The following is an 8,767-nucleotide window of genomic DNA, read 5'->3' on the forward strand; positions in this document are numbered from 1 at the left end:
GTGGATAGAGTGTCGGCCTCCAGAGTGCAGGGTCCCGGGTTTGATTCCTGTCAAGGGCACATGCCTGGGTTGCGGGCTTGATCCCCAGTAGGGGGCATGCAGGAGGCAGCCAATTAATGATTCTCTCTCATCATTGATGTTTCTATCTCTCTCTCTCCTTCTCTGTTCCTCTCTGAAATGAATAAAAATAGACTCCAGTAGGTTATATAATCTTGTGGGAAAGTCTGCACAAGTTCATATTTTAATTGGCTTCACTTTTCAATTTTGACTTTTAAAAAACATTTATTTATACCATAGTGTGTTATGACCATGTAGAAATGAAGTAACTTGTGAATGATGATGACATGTGGAAGGTTCTAACTACAGATGGGTTGATGGAAACCTGATAGGTCAGGACGGCACAACGTACATCTGATGGTTGTCATCTTAACTTCCTTGAACTCGCAAGCGTGTCCTCCGAGTCTTGAAGAAATGCGGTATCTGTCATTGTAGTGTCACTCCTTTCACCCGGGTTCTCCATAGGCACAAGCAAAAGAGTATGATTCTGTGTGTTGTACTGATACTTGTATTCCAAAATACTTCCTTGTGGAAATTCAGTGTGTTCTAGGAAAACTAACATTGCACTGAAAATCTGTGCCCAGCTTTTAGAGACTCTTCATTAGTAAACACCTTTTATTAAAAAAAAATATTTTATTGATTTTTTACAGAGAGGAAGGGAGAGGGATAGAGAGCTAGAGACATCGATGAGAGAGAAACATCGATCAGCTGCCTCCTGCACACTCCCTACTGGGGATGTGCCCACAACCAAGGTACATGCCCTTGACTGGAATCGAACCTGGGACCCTTCAGTCTGCAGGCTGATGCTCTATCCACTGAGCCAAACGGGTTAGGGCAGTAAACACCTTTTTTAACAGTAAAATATTGCTTGATCAAAAATAACTCTGACAAAATGTCAAGACTCAATGTTGCTCTTGTGTTTTATCTTAATTTTTAAACATTTTTAAAAAATTGATTTCAGAGAGGAAGTGAGAGGGAGAACATCAATGATGAGAGAAAATCATGGATCGGCTGCCTCCTACACGCCCCCTACTGAGGATTGATCCCACAACCCAGGCATGTGCCCTTGACCGGAATCGAACCCTGGACCCTTCAGTCTGAAGGCCGATGCTTTATCCACTGAGCCAAACCGGCTAGGGCTCAGTGTTTCTCTGGTGATTGAGAAGACAGGCTTAAATGGGAGGATACTTCTCCCCACAGAAATGACTCTTCCTTAAAATGTCAATCAGAATTATGTGGCTTGTCTCTGTAAAGTATTTAAATACTCACTCTTGTGCTTTATTAAATATCCACTATGAAGGTTGCCAGTCTCTGATGTGGTGTGAGGTTTCAATCAGGGCCTAGAAGGGCTATTTTTGACCAGTCATTCTCTGGAGTTAAATGTGTGTACGTTGGTAGGACAGGAAAGGAATGGAATGTCAACTTTTTGCCAGCGGCTCTTTTGGCTGAAAAGAAGTTTCTCAGTTCTTTCTTTTCGGCATGAGTCACATGGAGAATGTATCTGAGGAGGGGCATCGAAAGAAGTGAAAGGCAATAAAGGAGAAAAAAAAAGGCTTACATCCACCTTGGTCTGATTTCCATTGGAAAACTGTTCCTGGGAGCATCACTGGTTACCAGTTTTTTCTTTTTAAAGCGTAAGGACTGGATTGTTTATCTGGAGCACGCCCAGATGGAATGGGTCTTATTTAGGCCTCGTTCTGAAAGGTGATACCAGAGAGCATGATCTGCTTTTCTCACTATGGACACAGAAATTCTCATCAGAGTGCTCAGTTGGGACAACTTCAGGGAATAATATCTGAAGGGATTCTTTTATTCCAGATGGTAGAGAAAAACAGAATGGATGACGATGATTAACCTCTGGATGGAATAAATTATATTTACAGTTTATTTAGAAGTGTTACTTGAATATCCTATATAATAAAAGTGGAATATGCAAATCGAATGATGGAACGACCAGTCGCTATCACACGCACTGACCAACAGGGGGCAGACACTCAATGCAGGAGCTGCCCCCTGGTGGTCAGTGTGCTACCACAGGGGGAGCGCCACTCAGCCAGAAGCCGGGCTCACGTCTGACGAGCGCCATGGCCATGGCGGGAGCCTTTCCTTCCTCCGCTGCAGGCAGGCTGTAAGGAACGAGGGGTCCCAGACTGCCACAGCCCTGGACTGTGAGAGGGATGTCTACTGGCTTAGCTGGCAGGTGGACATCCCTCAAGGGGTCCCGGACTGTGAGAGGGCACAGGCTGGGCTGAAGGACTCCCCCAGTGCACGAATCTCGTGCACTGGGCCTCTAGTACAATATAACAAGTGTCTGATGCGGACTCTGTTCCCGCTGCGTGAAGCAACGGCTGAGCCTTGAATGTGGGGTGATGGAAAGTGAACTCTGCCCAGCTCGGGACTGGGTCTGCCCTGAGCAGCATTCACTGGGCACAGCAGGCAGTGCAGGTGTTCTAGATCTCATGCCCCACCCTCGGCATTGCTGTAGCTCAGTGATGGCGAACCTATGACACGCGTGTCAGCGGTGACATGCGTACTCATTTTTGGGGCTGATTTTTCTTTGTTAAATGGCATTGAAATATATAAAGTAAATATCAAAAATAGAAGTCTTTGTTTTACTATGGTTGCAGATATCAAAACATTTCTATATGTGACACGGCACCAGAGTTAAGTTAGGGTTTTTCAAAATGCTGACACGCCGAGCTCAAAAGGTTTGCCATCACTGCTCTAGCTTCTACTTTTATTTTATTTTTTAAATATATTTTTATTGTTGATGGTATTACAGATATCTTCCATTTCCCCCTCCTCCCAGGCCCCCCCCCCCGCCAGGTCTTTGCTACCCTATTGCCCCTGTCCATGGGCTATGCCTATAAACATAGAAGTTCTTTGGTTTATCTCTTCTCATCCACCAACCCAACATCGAGGTATGTCAGTCTGTTCCATGCCTCCCTACTTCGGGTCTTATTTTGTGGAATAGCTTCTACTTTTAATTCAGGTTTCTTAACCTCAGCGTTCTTGGTATTTGGGGCCGGCTGAGTCTTTACTGCGAGGGCTGTCCTTGGCAATGGAGGACGCTGCTAAGTGGTACACTGGATGCCAGTTGGACCACTTCTCCCACCCGACACCCTCCCCATTATGACACCCAAAATGTCCCCAGACACTACCCAGTGTCCCCTGGGAGGCAGAACGCTCGGGCTGAATACCACTGCTCTAGTTTGATACTGCACAGCCCTGGGTTCAGTATCATTGAACTGATGTTCCAAAGATCATTGCTGCCCTAGCCGGTGTGGCTCAGTGGATAGAGCGTCAGCCTGTGGAATGAAGGTTCCTGGGTTCGATTCTGTTCAAGGGCACATGCCTGGGTTGCAGGCTCCTCCCCAGCCCAGGCCCTGGTCAGGGCTTGTGCAGAAGGCAACCCATTGATGTGTTTCTCTCACATCGATGTTCCTCTCTGTCTTTCCCTCTCTCTTCCACTGTCTCTAAAAACCAGTGGAAAAATGTCCTCGGGTGAGGATTAAGAAAGGAAAAAGTAGAAAAAACGAGCATTGCCTACATCCCCACACACTTGGGGCTTCTCTCTGCCCTTTTGAGCCCAGGGTTGCATGGAGTGGTGGAGGGACGGGGCCACCTGGGTAGGGTGTCCACACATCTGGATTTTAATAGGACAATCATGTTTGTGTCTTGCCCAGGTGTAATTATTAAGTAGCACTACTCTAAAGAGTGTCCACATAGGGGTCAGAGTTCTCCAGCTTCCCAGCAATGTGGCCATTTTGGCTTTCAAGAATGAGTACGTTTGAAGGGCTGCTAAAATCTCACAAAGATTTCTCCTCTGCAGAGGTCTCTGAATCCTTCCTGTCCGGTTTTAGAAGTCTGGAAGTTTAACTACTTCGTGCCCACCTGGGCTACGGACGGAAGTTTTGGCAAATTCAGGGTTGTTGTTGTTGTTGTTGTTGTTTTTCCCCCCAAAATATATTTTTATTGATTTCAGAGAAGAAGGGAGAGGGAGAGAGAGATAGAAACATCAATGATGAGAGAGACTCATTGATTGGCTGCCTCCTGCACGCCCCCTACTGGGGATCGAGCCCGCAACCGCAACCCGGGCATGTGCCCTAAGTGGAATCCAACCGGTGACTTCCTAGCTCAGTGGTTGGCAAACTGCGGCTCGCGAGCCACATGCGGCTCTTTGGCCCCTTGAGTGTGGCTCTTCCACAAAATACCACGTGCGGGCCGTGCACGAATAGGGCAATGAAAACTTCTTAAAACTTCGTGGCCCATGTGCAGAAGTCGGTATTTTGTGGAAGAGCCACACTCAAGGGGCCAAAGAGCTGCATGTGGCTCGCGAGCCGCAGTTTGCCGACCACTGTCCCAGTTCCTGGGCCACCACTCAACCGCTGAGCCACACCTGGCTGGGCGCAAATTCCGTTTTTGACCAAGTAGACAAAGTGAGCTCAGACAACAAGGAGAACAGTGCTCTTCAAAGAATGTTCTTTTTTTCCATAGAAACAGAGTTGAAAGTTCTAAGCAAGAAGGAGTTGCTACTGAGTTTATAATGGCTTTTCTATTGGCTTTTACAATCACACTATTACTGGGATCAGACTTCCTGCTTGGAAAAGGGCTTTGCAATAAATACTTCAGACAGAAGAGAACAAGTTTCTAACAGACTGGGCTACAATAAGAGGGAGTTGAAGAAATCAGAGGTGGGTTAAAAAGCAATCTTCCCTTTGGGCTGAAGAATAAGAAAAAAAATGTTTTTCTCTTTGAATAAATCCTGTCACATGTAGAAAAGACTGCTTGTGAGAGCCTTGAGTGGACATTTGGATTGTGTGGCTCCCGGCGTGTACCTTTGCAAATAATACACACACAAAACATCTCCAGGTAGTAATATGCACTCCAACCTGCAATCAAAATCAGCCTCCCCCTGCAAATCTGAAGGTTAGATTTTCAGCCCATAATGAATGCAAAGTAATGATGTGAGGCCACTCCACGGGGAAGTCAGCCTTCGTTTGGTTAGCTGCCACTCACACCGGCTGCTGTTTGATTTTGAAAGTCCTATAAATTCATGGAGACTCTTTGAGATGTTGGATAAAAATCTCTCTTGTTCCCCATACTTTTCTTTTTTGTCAACCTCCTGGAGCCTTTATCTTCTCTTTACCCCAGATAAAACCCTCTAGGTCAGTGGTTCTCAACCTTCCTAATGCCGCGACCCTTTCATACAGTTCCTCATGTTGTGGTGAGCCCCAACCATAAAATTATTTTCGTTGCTACTTCATCACTGTAATGTTGCTACTGTTATGAATCGTCATGTAAATATCTGATTTGCAGGATGTATTTTCATTGTTACAAATTGAACATAATGAAAGCATAGTGATTCATCACAAAAACAATATGTAATTATAGATGTGTTTTCCGATGGTCTTAGGCGACCCCTGTGAAAGGGTCGTTTGACCTCCAAAGGGGTCTCGACCCACAGGTTGAGAACCGCTGCTCTAGGTCAAACTCTGGAGGGCCGAAGTTGCAGCGCTCTGACAGAAAAATTGAGGTCAGGTAGATGGCTTCACTCACAACACAGTCCTTCTTCCAGTCTCTCTGTCTCCACACTGTGATGTTTTCTCCCTGAGCACATCTGGCATCAAAATTGTAATGGATTTTGCACTTTAATGAAGGTTGTCTTTTTAAAAAAATATACTTTATTGATTTTTTACAGAGAGGAAGGGAGAGAGATAGAGAGTTAGAAACATCAATCAGCTGCCTCCTGCACACCTCCTACTGGGGATGTGCCTGAAACCAAGGTTCATGCCTTTGACTGGAATCAAACTTGAGACCTTTCAGTCCGCAGGCCAACGCTCTATCCACTGAGCCAAACCGGTTAGGGCATGAAGGTTGTCTTTTTATCTTCAGTTGGATTTCAGTAGACTTTATTTGTTAATCCTCACCCGAGGATATTTTGCCATTGATTTTCAGGGAGAGTGGAAGAGAGAGAGAAAGACAGAAACACTGATGTGAGAGAAACACATTAAATCAAACCCAGGACCAAAGGAATCAAACCTGGGTCCCCTTGGTTCGCAGGCTGGCGCTCTATCCATTGAGCCCAAACCAGCGGGGACGATTTTAGTAGACTTTTTAGGTAATTCCTGGGTCTTGTTGATCTTCCATATTGGCTGTGAATGATGAGTTGGCAAATATGCCATATTTCCCTGTGGTTCTCAATCTAGTAACCTCCCATTGGAATAATCAACTCCAAAAACAGTCTTAACCCAAAATTAGCCCCGTGGGAACTAAGGGAAACTGACTATAGAAAATATGCTAGAAGTATCTGTTTTAAAATTGTTGAATTAAGGTGTACTTTGGAAAGTCTAATTCATACTTTCAAATTATATACAATACTATCTTAGGATATAGTGTTTTAGGAGGCGGGGTGAGCATGGCTATATAAAGGGTGTCCCAAAATTCACGCAAGAAGTAATTTTGATAGAAAACACAGGTTTATAATTAAAAGTTGTAAATTTTTTATTGATTCATAAAGTATTCAGTATAGGGTTGTATATGGAATAGCACATCGGGTACATGGCCTCCACAGCTTTGCTGGCACAGACGCAAAGCCGTGGCCTTCATTGGTCTTCATTGTCCCTGCTCCTGGGCCATCATTGGTACTTGGTAATGCTTATCAAATTGAAGGGATTGAAATCAAAGGGCAACAGATATTAGAATCTGATTCAATAAACCAAGTAAAATTAGGCTTTTACTTTTTGTTGTTGTTGTTGTTAATGCTCACGCAAAATTCAAATCTTGCGTGAATTTTGGGACACCCTTTACAAAGGTGTTCACTTCGGCAAATGCACTGAGTTGTGCACTGTTCCACCTGTATGGGATTTCAATAAGAGTCCCCCCCGCCCCCATTAAAGAGATGGAAACATAGCTGTGCTGTTCTCAGCCAGTTTTCTATTGACATGTTTTTCTTGTAAGACAACCACACTAGGCTACACAACAAGCCTGGCCCTTTGTTTGAGTCTGTGTTTGTGTTCTGGTCTCAGTAAGAAATGAATACATTTGCTGTTTCCAGCTTTGCGTGTTCGACTGTGTGGCCATGCTGGTGGTCCCAGCCCCAGGTCACCCTGGGGCGGATACAAAGGTTGTATCTCAGCTGCAATGGATTAACCCACTGAGCAGACCCGTGGTCCTGGGCTTTCTGGCCGCCAAGCGAAGGCTGCAAGGTCAGCGAATGTGCAATGTATGGATCCTGAAAAGGCAATTTGGAAGGAAGTTGGTTTTTTTTCCCATTTCTGTTTAGTCTTAACTTGGTGAAGTTGTAAAGAGGTGCTGGAGGCTGGGGGAGCCGTTTGTGTGCTGTGTTGTCTGCCTCAATTGCACTCTTGAATTCTGGCTGGCTGCCCAGTCTTATGTGGGAGGCTGGCTAAGATGTGCTACGCCAAAACATCAATTTTAAATTTTAAGAAGGATTAAAGTATTAGTCCGCAAAGCCAGGAATTGAGGCATGTTTTAAAGGAGAAGGTCAGAAAAAGTAGCCAGGCCTTTTTAAAACAATAATATATTTTTGTTGATTTCAGAGAGGAAGGGAGAGGGAGAGAGAGATAGAAACATCAATGATGAGAAAGAATCATTGATTGGCCACCTCCCGCACATCCCACACTGGGGATGGAGCCCACAACCCGGGATGTGCCCTGACTGGGAATTGAACCCTGACCTCTTGGTACACAGGTCAATGCTCAACCACTGAGTCACACCAGCTGCCCCCTTTTCTTCTTAGCAGTCCCCGGAGGAAGGGGGACTGGGGCCATTAGAACAAGGGTGCCATTGCCAAGCTCTGGTAGTCATAAGTTAACTGGGCTTCTTGCTTTAGGGTTTAAAGTATTTGAAGAACCTCGTCTTAGGTGAAGCAAGGTACTCTGCGCCTTGGTGCCCCCTTAGTGACAAACCACTGAAGAGCTAGGTCTCAGGGTCCGCTTACAGTTGAGGGGTGAGTGTGCAAAGATGGAACTCACAGTTATCACAGGATTTTGAGTGGCGTCTGCTTATTTCATGAGAAACCAAAGTGGAGAGTCCTGCCTCCTAAACCCTCTGCAGACTGACGTGCCCTTGAGAAGCTCCTGTTCTGTGAGCCACGTTTCCCTGTCAGTCATGCCGGATTGCCTTGCAGAAGGCCCTGGAACACACTTATTCTGTCACCTGAAATGGCAGCCTGGAGAACGGACAGCATCTCTGTGATTTCCTGCAGACTTTCCTTACATAGAGGAGTGGTTTATTCTTTCCTCAGGGCAAGAATGACGATTTGAAAAGGTTTTGCTTTTCAGTACCACATTATTGTGTTCTGATGACAACCGGGAGGCACCTGTGACATTCAACAGGGCCTGGAGTCAAGACTGGGCATAAGGAAAGGATTCTGTTGGCTAACTCACCAGCTTACCTCAAGCAGCAGGCACTGCCATTGCAGTGGATTCCAGTTCAGGTTCTTTCTAGATATGCTGGTGCTGTACCCTCCCAATGCTGACTGTTCTCATCTCCTGCAATCATCCTATATAATAAAAGGGTAATATGCAAATTGACCCTAACAGCAGAACGACTGGGAATGACTGGTCACTATGACGCACAATGACCACCAGGGGGCAGACACTCAATGCAGGAGCTGAGTGCGCCCCCACAGGGGAAGTTCTGCTCAGCCACAAGCCAGGATGACGGCTGCCAGCATAGTGGTGGT

This window comes from Myotis lucifugus, unplaced genomic scaffold (genome assembly GCF_000147115.1).
Source record: "Myotis lucifugus unplaced genomic scaffold, Myoluc2.0 scaffold_508, whole genome shotgun sequence".
NCBI lineage: Eukaryota > Metazoa > Chordata > Mammalia > Chiroptera > Vespertilionidae > Myotis > Myotis lucifugus.